Source organism: Pholcus phalangioides, unplaced genomic scaffold (genome assembly GCF_987345545.1).
Source record: "Pholcus phalangioides strain wild (caught in Gottingen) unplaced genomic scaffold, Ppha-v1.0 ptg000004l_1, whole genome shotgun sequence".
Taxonomy (NCBI): domain Eukaryota; kingdom Metazoa; phylum Arthropoda; class Arachnida; order Araneae; family Pholcidae; genus Pholcus; species Pholcus phalangioides.
This window is the reverse complement of record NW_028301597.1, coordinates 34,723,977-34,742,324: the sequence shown is the minus strand read 5'-3', so window position 1 is coordinate 34,742,324 and position 18,348 is coordinate 34,723,977.

Genomic DNA, 18,348 nt, shown 5'->3' with positions numbered 1-18,348 from the left:
CAGCAACGAGCACGAAATCGGTTGAACGTAGCACTATAGCCGACCACACACACACAAAACTCCAAAGAAATATATAAAAGTCCATGAATCCAAGAACCTTCCTGTCACTTTGATAAACTCCCTTTTCCTCTTTGCAACCTTTCTCGCACCTGCGGCTCTTTTTTCTTGGAAATATATATATATTTTTTCTTATACCTATACTTTTTATTTTCGTACTTCTTATTAACCTTTATATTCGACTATCTCACCTGACTGACGAAGAGCATACTCCACTATTACTACTAGTTGTAGTACTGAGTACTGTTACGTTAGGGGGATGTAACTACCCTCTCAAGTATACGTTTGGGTACGAGGAAAGGAGAGAAAATAAGAGAATAAGAGTACCATCTCTTAAGAAAAACCACCAGCTATACTCGTGTATGTATGTGTGTGTGTGTGTGTACCTCCGTCTCTCAAACGTGATTGGTTTAAGAATAGAAAAGCTCGTAGAAAAGTACTTTTTTTTTTCTATCTTGAAGAGCTGGGATAAACTAGATTAAAGTTCGTTTTATCAAGTTGGAAACCTTTCGGGCACAAATTTTATTTTATTTATTTATATATATATATACTTTCGGTACTCGTTTCAAGTGTAACTTTAGTTCTAGTGGTTTAAATCTAGTTAAAACAGCAGTTAGAGGGTGGGCGAGATGCGAGTGCACTTAAGGTACTTTGTAGTGTTTTCGGAAAGCAATTCATAATTTTTTTTTCGTTTCTGTTTGTTTCGTTGGTATCCTTTTTTTTTTTGTTTTCTCTCCCCGAATTTGTTTCACTTGTTTCTTTTATTTTGGCATTTATTTGTAAAACTATTTACAGATCCACGGGATCAGACGCTAAGTATATTTATTTGCTTGATGTCTTGAACAAATGGGGGAGTTTATTGCCTTCTCTTTTTTTTATTATAGGGTTAGAGTTGGTTTAACGAGTAATTGGCGAAATTATCCCTCGGTAAATACTTTAATGAATTTTTATCTTATTATGATTATTTTTAATTGGTGTCGTTTTCGGTGATGATAGTATTTTAGTTATTTCGGTGAATATTTATTCATAGAGGTTTTCCTCCACAATGATTATTTCATTGTGGTTTGTGTTTGAAGTGATTGAAGGATACCAGCCCACGCAAGAACTAACATTTTCTACTATAATGTAAATTACTCTTGGACTCAGAAGTTGCAATAGCCTACCACAACCCTTAACACTCATGAATAGTCTACCCATGTTTTAGAAGAAATTAAAACATCGCATTTGTTACCGACACACTAACCTCATGTATATATACAGGGTGATTCAGAAAAGATGGGGGAAAACTTTAAGAGGTGAGAGTACACACCAATATAAACAATTACCATCAAAGAATGCATGGTCTAACATGATACGTAAACGCGCTAGAGCGTTTCGAAACGGCCTCTTTGTAAACGTTAAAACGGCATTACTATTGAAATTTATCGGGAGAAAAAGAACACCATGCATGCAAATGTAACCTGGGGAAGAAGAAGAAACTGTATGCAAATCTGCTTCACAGTGAATAAAAGACATGTCTGCTTTTTTAGCATTACTAAAGTGCGCCATTATTCCATACGTTACAACTGTTAGCACTGTTGCATGTTGAAATAAACTCTAGGGCTGGCGTCCGCGTCTTTTATTCACTGTTACGCAGATTTGTATACGGTTTCCTCCTTCCCAGGTTAGATTTGCATGCATGGTGTTCTTTCTCTCCCGATAAATTTCGATAGCAATGTCGTTATAACGTTTGTGGAGTGGCCATTTCGAAATGCACTAGCGTGTTTTCGTTTCATGTTAGATCATGCATTCTTTGATGATAATTGTTTGTATCGGTATGTACTATCACCTCTTGAAGTTTATCCCATCTTTTCTGAATAACCCTGTATACTGTGTGTATATATGTGTGAGTGCGTACATGAGTATACGAGCAGCGATCGAAATCATTGGTGGTCCGCTTGTCCGAGACCAGTGATCAAACAACTGGACCACCGAGAAAAAAATTGTGGTGGTCCGTGTGACCAGTAGCAGAAAACCTCGTGAGTCAGTTTGACACCTGAAAATGCCTTATTTTTTGCTGAATGTGCTAAAAAAACAAGTGCATTTATGTGAAGATATTTTGTTCTAATTATTTCGTAATCAATGTTGCTGTTCGAGTCTTGGCAAAATGTTTTCTGAAAATGTAATTTAAAAAGGAATGTCTCTTCAAACCTCCATATATACTATAAGTAGTTTATCGATAAAGCCACGGAATCAACAGTGGTGGCTTCATAAGGTTCGACTGCAGTTCAATATTCCTCTATGACTTTTTGAACCCCTTGGTGGTATATCACTCTTCTAAATGATGATATATTTAGGAAAATGAATTATTATTATTATTATTCAGAAGAGATTATTCGTTTAGTGGACCACTCGTGATGTCTGCGGACCAGTAAGTTCTAGTATTCACTGTTGCGAAGATATATTTTAGAAACAGAGAAAATTCAACTTTGTGCCCCTGTGGGAAATCGAACCCACGTCCTTTCACTTTCCGGGTGAACGCCGGAAAGTGAAAGGACGTGAGTTCGATTCCCTGCCGGGGCAAGTTCATGATTAAATCATTACCATGATTTGTGAGGGATTTCAGTTATAATTAAAAAATGCCTTTAAACACTAGACATTTTTTTTCTAAAAATTATTCAGTGCAAAACGCATTAATTAACCAGATACTGTACTTGAAAGTTTCGTCACCACCATACGCTTACAATAAAAATAAAAAACCACCAATTTTTTTCAAATGTGTTGAATAACACATAATAATGTGAATATTTATTCTTTATTTCCCACAAAGAAGCCATAATTTGTTTTATATGTTCTTAAGGGGAACATTTTGTAAAAGAAGTGTTTTACTGCATCACACAAAAGTGTAATGCAGTAAACACTTTTACAAGGACGAAACATCTGACTCAATTTTATTAATGAACGTATTTAAAAGACTAGGTATATCTCACACTCTCTCTCTCCATCTGGTGGTTACACAGCCTTCATTCTCCAAAATTCTAACACCCCATAATATACGTAAGAGGTATTATAGGGTTAAAAGTTAGTGGCATTTTAAAGTACCCTCAGTAGAGTGGAAAAAGCTAAAAGGCAAAATTTAATGGGGAAAACATTGATTGTTTTCAGATCCCAGAGGGATTTTCCATAGAACCAGTGCCATCTCTATGCATGGGCCTATTCAGTATGGCTCCGGTTCTATGAATTTCAAAGCATGCAAATATGTGAGCTGCTATTTCTCCGGCTAGTTGCTCCCTTGAAATTCCAGGCTGTCATCCGCCATCTTTGAGCGACGCGTGACGTCAACATTATCGTTATAGCAAATACAATTCTATCTTGAGTTGGCTTAAGGATTAGACATCCCCCTGAGCGGCAATACCAGTTTTCTGTTCAGAGACGGAGGACGATGTGCTCACTTCCCCCTTTCTAGGCGACTTACTTACAGCTACGTGCAAGGGTCACAGAGCAGCACTCTGCCCTGGAGGCTTATATTTAACCTTATACAGACATTATTTCAAAAAGTTTCGAGAGTTCACTCTATAAATATACTCAAGAAATTAATTCAATTAGTAGAAAGTGTCTCGCTCCTGGATATTGGTGGGAGCCTAGGGTCAGAAAGAAGAAAAATATGGATAATAATCAGAATTGAACACGAGAACAAAATATGGTACGTACGGAGCGAGCAATGGGTGAAAAAAGATAAGAAACACTGAATTATGCGATTATTGAGGTCGAATCAACGTTCGAACTCAGTAATTGTAAGGAATTTGCCACCCATACCTTTTTAGGACTCTATGGATATATTTTTTGAATTGAATTTTACTGTATCACTTCGTCATATCTGTATTCGTATCATTTTGGAATACAAGTACCATATTCCCTCCCCCCCCTTGCGGGCACCTCCCCCGATGGGAGGAAAATGACTTAATATCCCTGATATGGTATTGGACGGTGAAGCATCTTACTCCGTTTTGAAGAGACATATTTGAGAGACACATGCCATTTAATTATGTGATTAAAGCATATGTTCAATTGTTATTTACATTACATCGGGAGCTGCAGACTGCTTGCGTGTGCATCTGGATTGAGAGCTGGAAATCGACTGCGTATTCTCACACATAGGGCTCTTCGAACCTTTCGAAGGGGGCATCCGTGCACGTGACAATCTCGTGCTTCAGTGTAGAATGTACTGAAATTCTTTCAGCGACCAGACCGTGCTCGGTATCGAGCCATCATGAGAAGTAGAATAAAATTAAGGAATAAGAATGTCGAGGCTCGACAGTCTAATGGTGACAGAGTCTGGGCCATGTCCGATTTTTTAAGTGAAAGTATCTTTTTTGAGCCTAATGAAATGATCTAACAAAACAACCATACTTTGTAAATTCAACGTTCTATCGAAAGCTCCACGCTAGCGTGCAGCATATGGTAAAAATGTACAAATGTTTTATTCGTTCATCAAAACTTAGTTTCTCACGCTGAGCTATGGCATTTGATGACAGAATTTCAGAGCATTGTCCGAGAGAATTCTGGACATTTTGATTTAGGGTTATATGCGTTTTGAAGGGGACACATATCAATCAGTATATCATAGAAACTAAACTAAATAACCGAGTTGACCAGGCTCAGTTGCAGGTATAGAGCTTTTACCGCCGGTAAAAGCTCTATACCCGGAGTGAGTGGTAGTGCCGAAAAAACTGCAGCTGACAGTCCGGCTAGGAAAGGGGGGGGGAACAGGAAGAGAAGAAGTAATAAAAAAAGAGAGAGGAAATAATAATAATAATAAAAATAGTAATAAGAAAATAATTTTCGGCTAGCTATGAGCTCTCGGCCTCTTTTATTGTGCAGCTAGTGGGATTTTAGCCACTTTTCCCCCTTTTCGCCGTGTAGTATGAGCGGATCATGAGCTTTCGGCCTCTTATATCGTGTGGGCTTGTCAATTCTTTTATTGGGCTAACTGGTGGGCACCGAAGCCAAAATATTGAATTTCAATAACGTGTCTTGAGAGGTTTTGGTTCAGGTTGTCCCATGGTAAAGATTGATTGACGGTTGTATTCAGTGGTTTCACACCTTCAAGATATATATGCCGGCCTCTACGTGGAAAGTATATAGATACACAAAAGTTATTACAATGACACTTTCTTTCAAATTGAAACTCTGCATCAAAAACCCACACGCGTTTCTCCAAAACGCGATCTTAACCAAAGAATCGGCATAAAGATAATCTTATTACTAACACATTCCTTTAACATATGGCCTACGAATACAGGCCCTTATATTAATAAGTTGCAATGTGTCAAAATCCATATATACAAATACAAATACAACGCCACAACAGGCAAAATGCCCAACGAGGTGGCTGAGAAAAAGATGCCCATAAAAATATGCATGTCATATATTTCAAAAATACAGCAACCCAATTAAAAATACAATTAACAAAAATTATAAACAATATATACACATGATAAAATATTATACAATGCCCATAAAGAATACTTATGGTTGTCTTATTCTAAGAATGGATAGCTTCTCGATTTACCCCAACATGTTTATCGTATTTCTTTTTAAACCTGTCAATTGTGTTACAATTTACTACCTCCGGGGGTAAGCTATTCCATTTATTAACAACCCTATTGGAGAAAAATTCCCTGCGACACCATAACCTTGCATTGTCCCTCACCAATCGATACTGGTGTCCCCTTGTAAAAGCAGTCGATTGGCGGTGTACTAAAAGTTCATGGTCCATCCTATCCATCCCATTGAAAATTTTGAACACTTCGATCATATCTCCTCGACACCTGCGTTCATCCAATGTAAATATATTCAAAAAATGAAGTCTCTCTTCATAACTCAAGCCCTGTGTGCCAATAAGGACACGCGTAGCTCTTCTCTGCACCCCTTCAACCAAGTCTATGTCCCTCTGTAGGTATGGTCTCCAAAACCTTACAGTATACTCCAGTCCAGGACGAACTAATCCTCGAAAAAGCGGAAGAATGACTTTAGGAGAACGCGAAGAGACTTTTCTGAAAATGAGACCAAGCATTCTATTCGATTTTTTGACCACCGCTGAACAATGTTCAGAAAACCTAAGCCGCTCGTCAATGAGAATTCCCAAATCGGTGACCCTAGTTGCATCCGAAATAGTGACACCATTCAACTCGTAAGAGAACCGTGGGTTGTTCGAACCAAAATGAGCGACCATGCACTTATCAACGCTAAACGTCATGCTCCATTCATTTGCCCATGATGCAATCCTGTTTAGACTGGTCTGGAGCGACTCCCTATCTCTTTGATTCCCGATTACTCCCATTAACTTCACATCATCTGCGAATTTGCTAGTAATCCCATCGATACCCTGATCGAGTTTATCGATAAAAAGTGAAAAAAGTATGGGGCCAAGGACACTTCCTTGAGGAACTCCACTTGTGACGTCTGTCCAAAAAGAGAATTCCCCTTTCACCATAACTCGCTGCGACCTATCTCTTAACGACGATTCTATCCAATTCAACAAGTTGCCCCCAATTCCAATCTCGTGTAAACGCTTTAAGAGTTTACCATGTTGGACCCGATCGAATGCCTTCTGGAAATCAAGGTAAACAACATCTACATTTTTGCTCTTACCCAAAGCCTTAGTCACGTGATCATAGAAGCAAAGGAGGTTAGTTACACATGACTTCCCCTTCCTGAACCCATGCTGATTATTCGACAATACATTATTCTCTGTCCACTTCACAAACTGCCTTTTGATGATAATTTCCAAAATTTTCGAGAGGGAGCTCGTCAAACTCACTGGACGATAATTAGACACAGCTTCTCTACTACCCTTCTTAAATATCAGAACAACATTAGCAAGCTTCCAATCCTTTGGGACGATACCCTCAGCAACACTTCTCCTGTATATCTGTGTGACTGGACCCAACAATTCATTAGCACATTCCCTAAGGACTCTGGCATAGATATCATCTGGTCCTGGTGCTTTGCTTGCACATACATTTCTTAGAAGATTTAGGACCTCCACGTCTTCTACTTGAATATCGTTGAGGGCTTTATTACCCCATGCAACACCCGTATATCGAATATCATTATCTCCATTAAAAACCGACGCGAAAAAGTCATTGAAAGCATTACACATGCCAACATTGCTCTCTAACCTAGAGCCTCCTATCGAGAGTGGGCCAACTGTCCCCTTACATCCATTATTGACGTATCGAAAAAATGATTTTGGGTCAGAGCCATATGCAGTATAAAATTGATTTTCTGTGTGTGTGTGTGTGTGTGTGTGTGTGTATGGTCTCTTTACAAATCTACAATTTTAGATCTATCGTCACCAAATTTTGCATATACAGGATGTTCTGTTGATGGATCGGCAGACTCAGAGGATTGTTAGTAGATATCAAGAAGAATAAAAATTGCAATGGAACACTGTGTCACAAACCAAAGTTGAGAGGGTGAAAATCGCGTGTGCAGGTTTCGACGTGAGCTGCAACCGCTCGTGTACTTATTGACGGGAAATCGGCAAACTGTTGCAGCACGGTTTCTTCCATTTTAGGAGTTCGTAAATTGCGCGATCTAACTGCATCACGCCGTACTGGGGCGAAGGTCTCCTGTGGTAGTCGATCGATCGTGGCGAAGGTAATTTGGTGCGGACTACGCCTCATCGGATATTGCTGTTGGTACATCCGCTGTGCTAAGCGCCCATTGTCATCTGCTCGACCGTAAATCAGATGCATATCAGCGTTCGTGTAGCCAGCCATTATGATACTCATTGAAACCGACAACTGACTACGTACTGTAAGACAACACGTACTTACTACCGCAATAGCGCTAATATACGTCGTCCGTAGCGCGTGATCCAACCCCAGCGCATGCGTTTCGCGATGCTGCTTACGTCAGATATGGTGAGCGGACCCACGAACGCATCCAACGATCATCTGCATACATGTTTCGTCTCCTCTAGACTCAGAGCCTCCATGCGTTTTTCGCGATTTCCACCCTCTCAACGTGGTTTGCGACACCATGGTCCATTGCAATTTTTGTTCCTTTTGATGTCTACTGACAACCCTCTGAGTTTGTTGGTAAATTAACAGTACATTACTGTCGGTATATACAGGTAAATACGGGCTCATATGGTCACCCTAGGTGTAATTCTTTAATGCAGAGGCCTTCAACGCATCAACAGGATACTTTATGTGGCTTATTATGCTGTTTGCATTTTTGCAGTGGCTCGCCGGCGAAAAGGTAACTCGCATAGTTACGGAATTTAGAATTACTGAAGAAAAAGGTCAGTAAAAAATGAATAATAAAGATAGCAAACGCTGTGAAAATGCCAAAAAAATTCAAAAACATCATTTTCACGTTAAAGTGTCAAATGAGCAATGCTTTATAATGCTGTCGACGTGAAAGCGCCTGGTAGTCCTCTAAGTGGTTCTAAAGAGCGTGTAAAGAGGTTGCAAATGTGAACATCCCTTCGGGATGCAAAAATAGTTTTTTTGCGATTGCCTAACGTTTTCCCCTTTGGTACTTACATAGTTACTACTTTTACCCTTCAAATGTATTCTAGAATTAATGAGAAATAATTTCAGAATTACTGAAAGAAATAATTTTGGAATTATTGAAATAAATAATTTTGGAATTATTGAAATAAATAATTTTGGAATTATTGAAATAAATAATTTTGGAATTATTGAAATAAATAATTTTGGAAATAAATATTTTGCAATGCGTGAAAATTCATAATTAATGAAAGATATTTTGAGAATAATTGAAAGATTTTTTTTTTCAGAAATAATGAATTTTTATTCCGGAATTATTGAGAGAAATATATTTCCAAAACAAGAATAAATGAGAAATATTTACAGAAATTAAATAAAAAATTAATTTCAGAATTTGGCACTCAAAAAATTCATATTTGACAAACAATAACTTCAGAAATAAAATTTGACAAAAAAAAATTTCAAATACAAACTTGACAAAAAAATTTCAGAAATCGATTTTGACACAGAAAATTCATACTTGATGAAAAAAATAACTAGAGAAATTTAATTTCACATTCATTGAGAATCAATAATTAAGGAGTTCAAATTTGATGCTCAGAAAATTTATTTTTGTGAAAAAGTAATTTCAGAATTGATGAAAACACACATTCAATGAAAGATAACCTCCGAATAACTACTTTTCAAATACTATAGGGTTTTTTGTTTCACTCGGTGCCCTCCGGCCCCATTAGGCAGAACCCGTTAACACACCACTGTATGAATCACGGTACCACGGTATGCATTGTTGGCTCTCGGGCTTCATGGAAATTTCTTTGGCCCGTAATGTCTGGTAGGTTGAAGCCCCCCGCTGTAATGAGATATATTCAACCGGATGACGAAATATCGCTGATTTATTATAAAAATCTTAATTATTCAATTAATGTTTTTTTTTAAGTGAAAATCTTTAATTATTCTGCCGTGTCATAAACCACGGATCTGCAAGCATGACACTCAGGCCCTCGAAGCTTTTTCGGTGGCCCGAAGATGAAAAGGCCACATAGTAGAATTTATAAAAGTGCTAAAAGTTAAACCTTTAATGAATAAATGTATTCCATAATTGTGGTGAAAGAAGTGATTTCAAAATAACTTTAAGAAAGCATTTCAGAATTACTCTGAGAAATAAATTCAGAATTAGTGAGAGGAATAATTTCAGAAAATTATAAGAGGAATGCTTTCATAATTATTAAAAAAGTGTTTCGTTATTCAGGGAAATTCACGATTTATGAAAAATATTTTCGGAATTATTGAAAAAATAATAAATGAAAAATATTTTCAAAATAAATGAAAAAATAATAAATGAAAAATATTTTCAAAATAAATGAAAAAATAATAAATGAAAAATATTTTCAAAATAAATGAAAAAATAATAAATGGAAAATATTTTCAAAATAAATGAAAAAATAATAAATGAAAAATATTTTCAAAATAAATGAAAAAATAATAAATGGAAAATATTTTCAAAATAAATGAAAAAATAATAAATGAAAAATATTTTCAAAATAAATGAAAAAATAATAAATGAAAAATATTTTCAAAATAAATGAAAAAATAATAAATGAAAAATATTTTCAAAATAAATGAAAAAATAATAAATGAAAAAATAATAAATGAAAAAATAATAAATGAAAAAATAATAAATGAAAAATATTTTCAAAATAAATGAAAAAATTAATAAATGAAAAATATTTTCAAAATAAATGAAAAAAATAATAAATGAAAAATATTTTCAAAATAAATGAAAAAAATAATAAATGAAAAATATTTTCAGAATTATTGAAAAAATAATAAAGGAAAAATATTTTCAGAATTATTGAAAAAATAATAAAGGAAAAATATTTTGAGAATTACTTTAAAGGAATATAATCATAATTGATAAAAGAAATTGATAATCAATTGAATTTTCAACATTTAATGAAATTTTCTAAATAAATATGAAATTTTCTGAAGAAATAATGAAACTTTGATAATAATTGGTGAAACATAATTCCATAATTAATAAAAGTATATATTTAATTAAAAAATAATTCTATACTTAATAAAAATTTATGTTCAATGAAAAATTCTAGAATTGATAAAGATTTATATTTAATGAAAAAAAAAGCATTCCTGATTTAATGAAAATTCATAATATTAAATTTAAAAAGGAACTTCAGAATAAATATAATTCTGCACTAACGATATAGGGGTAGATAGGGATCCTTGACTGACGCAGGCCCAGAGCCCCGTCGGCCCCACCCGCTAGGACGCTATCAGGGTCCATGGATTTGCCCCGTAATGTCTGGTAGTTTGAAGACCCCTGCTGTAATGAGATACATTCAACCGGATCATAAAATACACACATTTTTTTCAAAAACCTTACTTATTTTAATATTCGTAATTAATTCTTAATAAACGTTGTTTTAAATTGAACATTTTTAATTATTTTATACTGTATCCTCTACAGCAATCTGATTCTTTATAATCATTTCTTTACAGCGTAATAGATTCATAAATCTTTTAAATAAGGGTGTATAAGAATTTTTATAAATCATAAAGTCTAAAATTTGTTCATTGAAGTTTGGATTTTCCTCTTCATTAGGCTTTTAAAGCTTATTCTAGAAGCACTGAAAATGTATGGCCGAGAGTTTGGAGTTGCAGCTGCAAACATCCGAATTCACTCTCTTTTGACGACTCACGAGGGACTCGTCTCGCCCTAAGGGCAAGGAAAAGCAATTTCCTCAGGAATTTTACTATCGTGGGGTCGGACGTTATTTTACCTTTTCTTCTTCCTTCTGCCAATGCTGTAAGAATGAATTCTTCAAGAAAATATCGGTTCCAGAAAAAAAAAAAACAGAAACAGTCGATTCCGCTTCGAACCGATAGATGGCGCCACGAGGCTAATCTTTCGAATGGTTTTGCGCTTTAGTTTCCGGAATGAGAGATATCTTCCAAGATATCATGCAAGATATCTTCAAAATTTTCAGAAGTTTTTCTTAGAATAATTTTTTTTTACAGCTGTGGTCCGATGGAAATGGGAGAAATGGTTTCTAACCGCCAAAACAAAAGTAAATAAATAGGAAAAATAATTTGCGTATTGGCCAAAAGAAAATACGTATATAGAAAGACTAATTCGCGTATTGGGGCAAAGAGGCAATAAATAGGGAAAATAATTGACAGAATAGACAGAAAGAAAATAAATAGCAAAATTAATTTGCGTATCCGCGAAAAGAAAATTAACAGAGAAAATAATTTGCGTTTTGTGAAATGAAAATAAATAAGAATAATTTGTTATATAAAGGAAACATATTTTATGGATTTTATGCCGAGGTGAAGTCGGAAAAAAAATTCGTCTTGTCACCACCGAGACCCGAACCCAGACCCTCTCGCATACGGGGAAATCATGTTATTTACACCACTGGAGACACGACCCTGTCTTCCTTATGTCAGTGTGGCGTAAGGCGGTGAATTTGCGTGTTGGCAAAAATAAAATAAATAGAAAGAATAATTCACGTGATGGGAGAAAGTAAATAAATACGGAAAATAATTTGCGCATTGGAAAAATCAAGAGAAATAATTAGCGAAACAGCAATTATTTATATTTAGCTGTATTTTTGTGTTAGTGCAACTTTTGTCTACTTTTTTAAATGTAATAAAGTAATTTTTCAATATATTTCCAGTATTGCTTGAAAGTATGCTTAACCAAAGCATTGTTGAAAAAAAACTGACTTCATGTATTCATACATGAAGGCGTGATATGGCGTGGACCATTTATTATTATTACTGCGGTAGGTTTTAGGATACGCCTATAGGGCGATTGTAAATTCATGGGTCAACCCTAAACAAAAGGACATCAGACTTTTCAAAAATCAATTTTCGTGATAGAATGCATGGTCGAATCGTACTAGGGAAGGCGGTAGAGGGTGTTTTTAGAGACTGCAAAACAGCATGTGCAAAGTAAATGGTATAAATTGAAACTAACAAATTTCAAAGACTGAACTCGTTTGAATAACAAAAAGTTGGTATTATGAACACGAGTGTATAAATGAGGGGGGGGGGCAAGAAATAACGAGATCATGGGTCAATCCACTCATTGGGTCACTCCGTTTACGATATCATATTTTTTCTCTCCCATTAACGACCCATAAGAGTGACCCATTAACGAGGTTCAACTGTAATAAAGCATCAAGTGAAGTAGGCCTTGAGAGACGTAAGATCTTGTCTAGCTCAAATTTTCTCATAATCTTATTGCTTTTTTTTTGAGAATATCATGTGGGTTTTACTCGAGCACAATCTTTTTAACGAACTATCTTCTGAAACCATCACGAACTTCAAAAATTGCCAAACATCCCTCAAAAAACTTCATTCCAATACAAAGTGTGTGTGTGTGACTGAATACACAAACTGAAAAATTAATTAAATATGTGAATTGGAAATACAAAATTTCAAAACTTTAGAATGAAGAAAATCGAACAATTCAAAAATGAAAAAAGTCGTAGCCAGTATCTAGGGCTCTCATCATGGAGGGGGGACGACGACGAGGACGACGACACCCTAACATAGGCTTAACACAAGGTTTCTGAGAGCATCCCTTGGCCTCCAAAGCCTAAATAGCTTTTGGCTATTTAATTTAATTCTTCTATATTTTTTTATTCAATCGTACTACAGCAGAACGTCGGGGATCGAGCATCTATTTAGGCTTTGGAGGACAAAGGATGCTCAGAAACATTCTGTGTTAAGCCAATGTCAGGGTGTCCCCCCCCCCCCCCATGATGAGAGCCCTAGATATTGGCTATGACTTTTTTCATTTTTGAATTCTTCAATCTTTTTCATTTTAAAGTTTTGAAACTTTAAACTTCCAATTCACATATTTAATTTTTTTTCAGTTTAACATTTTTTTTCCACTATACTGCATATTACATAGCGCTGGTATTGGTGAGTTTCGACAAAATTCAATTTTTCATTATGTATATTATTCTATATATATATATTTTTTCATGAATTCGCGTGATAAAATTTTCTCATCATCAATTTTTTAAATATTATAATGAAGATCGGCATTGTAGTTTTAAAAATTTTGCGCAAGTGTGACATTAGCAGTAAATTACTACAAGGCATTCGATTTCCCCAACATTTCAAACTGAATGTGTTAAATCCCCCTCTATCTTGTAAAATGAGACTACTATTTCCTTATCACCTAAAGTGATAAGATTCTGCTCTCATTCGGTTCCGAATCCTGGTAAAGAAGCACAAGTAAGGAAAAAAAATAAAAGAGTTTGCTTTCCCACCGTACACGTATTCTCTTGTGAACACATTTCTCCTCTTTTTTTCCATCTATAACTCTGCAGGCTTTGATCCATTTCCTGCGGACATTGCAAAGACTTCCTGAAAGAGTCACGGAAGAGCAGCTTCGTCGGCGGGAAATGAACCCGAAACGCCCGCCTCACAATTGGATGTTCTAATGGAAAGTCACTTATTTCTGAATGTTTGTCTCTCTGTTCTGTTTTCTTTTCGATTCCCATTCATTTATACAGACATTCCTCGGCTTTCTCGCTTTTGTTCTTCCGCGGTTCTCCGAGAGGAAGAGTGCTCTAGTTTCCGGGTAACCTCCACTGAAACCATCCTTCGGATATAAAGTTACGTTAAATCCTAAAACAGTCAGTGATTCCTCGCACACATACAATAGTGAGATCTAGATGAATGAGTATAAGTAAAAATCGTTTCTTTTTAATTTCCACCTTCAATTCTTAGTTTCCTTTTTCTTTGGGATTTTGTTTGTTAGGGCTTCTGCAACAAATATACCAGTATCAAATACAAATTCCACAACGGGCAAAATACCCAATGAGGTAGCTGAAAAAAGACGCCCATAAAATACAAAAATGTCAAATATAGCTAAATTACGGCAACCAAAAACACAAGAGCGGCTATCAGGAGAAAACAAATACACCCTAAAATAAAACTAATACAAACTACAAAATAGAATAAATTGCTCATTAAAAAAATACTGTTGTCTTATCTAAGTATGGATAGGTTTTCAATTCGTTCCATTATAAACATCGTATTTGTTCTCAAGGTATCTACGTTGAAAACGTCATTTTTGAAGGAAATATACATATTTATTTTTTATTTCTTATAAAAGCCCTGATTGTTCTAATTCCGAAACAGGCTTTTTTTTTGTTTATATGACGCTTAGAATCGAAGTTTCTTACACTTTAGTGGTACGTTTTTACATACAAATAATACGTGAGTAAAAACTTTAAACGTGTTTTATACGGAGAATGATATTTTTTTGACATTTTACTTGAGTTTGAAACATGATTTCCAAAAGAATCTATTGATTGTATCATTACGAAATTTTAATATGATATTTTGCTATGTAATGTGGAGGGTATGAACTGAAATCTAAAGTCTATCATTTATATTTGTTTAATTACAGTGTTTTATATACGATATGTAGGATGAAATTTGAAAAAATTCACACGTACATTTTCGAGTGTAAAATATGAACATACCATACTACATCCATGAACTAATATACTACCATACCATCACTTTTCTTTCCAAATATAAATTTCGCCATAATATCCAGAAAATCAAATTTCTCAGTATATTTCAGGCCGAAAAAAATACCATCTCTTCATACGAAACGCCAACCGGGGCGAAAATTGCTGTAGTTAAGGGAGGCTGCTACGACTCCACTTAGCGCTTCACGCTACTAATGCGTGTTATAAGGAATTGAAAAGTGTCTCTGGAGTATTGGTTAGCGCACTTGCCCATGTATGCAAGGGGATCTGGGTTCGATTCCCGGGGAGGCAAATCACTTTACTTTCCAAACATCAGCTTCGGCATAACATCCAGAAAATTCCGTTTCTCAGTATGTCTCATACCATATATACGATCTTTTAGATTTTAGTTCATAAACTGCATCATTACTTTCTAAATGTACTGCGAAAATAACAAATCATTACATTCATTTTTTGCTATCGCCTTTCGAATATCAAACAATTTTGCTTAAACTTGTATATAGAAATGACTTTATAACACACAATAATACAGGTAGAGCAAAATTTAATATTGTTCTCTCTCTCGTCATTTTGGGACACTTCTATCCAAAAATATTATTTAAGTTCTCTCCAGTACCATTTTAAAGTAGTCACAAGATAGGTAATCGGATAGCTTAAACTTTCAATTGTTGTAAAATTTACGAAAACCAGGGTTAAGCTATTAACCATCTAAACCATTTATTCCCAACCCTGTAGGAGAAAAATTCCGTGCGGTTCCACAGCCAGATATTTTCCCTTCTAATCGATAATGATGTCCCCTCTGGTCGAAAACGTCGATTGATGGTGTACTAATAACTGATGATCCATCCTATATTCATTCCGTTGAAAATTTGAAAGAAGCGACAAACAATGTTAAATATCTGTCTGCAACTCGTCATTGTTGAATCCCGTGAACCATTGTTGCTCGATAGTTTTTCGAGCATTTGGTCAGTTCTGATGAACTTTTAAAGTAACCTATCATTCAAATCGTGCCCTGTTTGGTGCAAAATTTGGCGGAGATCCTTCTAAGTATATTTGTATAGAGAACATACACGCACAAACATTAAATCAATTTCATATAAAAGCAGATAATTAATAGTCGGCCAAATAACACACACACACACACTGAATGTTAAACGATGTTTAATAATTCTTAAATTGAAATTCTATGATGGTTAAACTTTGTTACGAAATAAAATAAAAATATAAACAATTCACTGCTAAAGAATCTGTTCCAAAAGCCCTTTCTAAGAGTTTCAAAGCGATGAAAATTTTCTAGAACTATCGCCTGCTGAAAATCTGTGGAAAGCCTTATTAGAAAAACATGTTTTCAAACGTCTTGTCCAAAAGTTATCATTAATCACATTATGAATATTATTTTTCATATCAGTAACTATAGCGCTATTCAGAAATAATGGAAAGCGGAGTTACGGTTCAGTAAATGTTTTTGACTGGATCAATGCGCAAAAAACAGTTATCACTCTTTACCATTCCACCCTTAAAAGCTATCATTAACCTCATTAAAGAATATATCATCCCTCAAAAACCATTCTTGACAAAAACACACACACACACACACACACACACTTTATATCCACAAACATTTTATGCTTATTGACAAAACATTATTGGCTAGAGTATTGCTGAAAACACTAACGTGGACTCCAGTCAGTCGTTAAAAAAAGTACTATTTCTATTATTGAGAAACGATATATATTATTATTGCAAATTGTCTTTTTTAACGAAACATTGCTCTTCAAAGTATTCTTAACCAGAACATTGTTTAAAAAAAACTGTCTCTGTGCGTTTTCAAAATCATTTTGTATTGTTCTGAAACATTCTTGACTATAGCATTGTAGAGGAAAAAACAATATCCCTGGGCATTGTTCAAAAACATACTGAAGTAAAGCACTGTCCAAGAACATTTTTGATAACGGCGTTATTGAAAAACATATTTGGCTTGTGCATTATTGAAAAACAATTTTAAAACTAGCACATAGTTCGAGAGCGTTTTTAAATAGCGAGTTATTAAAGCGACTACCGCGCGCATTCTCAATAACATTCTCGACTAGCACAATGTTTGAGAAAATTCCTGACTAGTGCAAAAAACAATATCAATTAAGCTTATAACTATTATCAATGTTATCAGTTTTACAATTGTTAAAAAGCTATGTTGATCTTGCATGTTCTTCGATAAGTATAGGCATGTTGTGTAAAGATATATGAATCCGTATTGTATATATATATATATATATGTATGCGTATTATATGGAAATACATGAATCCAGTTCAACGTTTTGTGAATACAGCATTGATCAAGACTTACTGTACAATTATATGCATATTATATAAACACTTTTGAAACTTTTTGTCCCGGGATGTAATGTTGAAATTTATAATTGGCATGAAACTTTACATACATTTTAAAAACTTATTCGAAGAATCATTTCAATGGACACATCATTAATGAAGAATCGCTCGAGTTGCCGAAAAATTTACATTAATAACCATATCACGGACTCTTTTCACACTTTCAGCACCATTTGTTCTTTTGCACGTTTATTACGAGAAAAAATAAACACCACGAAAGATGTCGGACATTTAAATTTCCTTCCCAACCTTTTAGTAAATATTTTGCAGAAATCGTGACTCGGTTTCACTTCGGATTGATTTTTGTTGAATTTCAAACACCGGGAAATGGGCCATGGAAATACAAAACGCAATTTGTCATTTCCGCATGTTTGGTTTTAAATTCTTCCCTCGATGTTGAAGGAAAATGTTGACCTAAATTTTTGAAACAGTTTGTTTTGTGGCCGCGAACTCAAACCCGGTATAGAATCCAAGGATCATTGATCATTTTTGTCAAACCATGGTTATTTCATGCAAACGTGATCTAATTAAACAGAGATTTACAGTTTATATAGCCGTATAACCCATTTACGCTCACGCGCATTGATGCGCTTTGAATTCCATTTCGGTATTGAAATATTTTGTTGAAATCACACAATAATTTCAAATATTCCAAGAGATTTTTAAATACTCTCGCTGATCCGGCATATTTCAGACCAGGAAGTGCCAGATTACTGGAAGTTGGTTGAAAAAATCCATGTAAGTATAGTAAACTCTGGTTATTAGAATAATCATTCGGGTGTATTGCTACAGTTTGGTAATAACGGAACGGACCAATACCATAACATAGGAAAAAATTCGCAGGTATTTAGGTGATG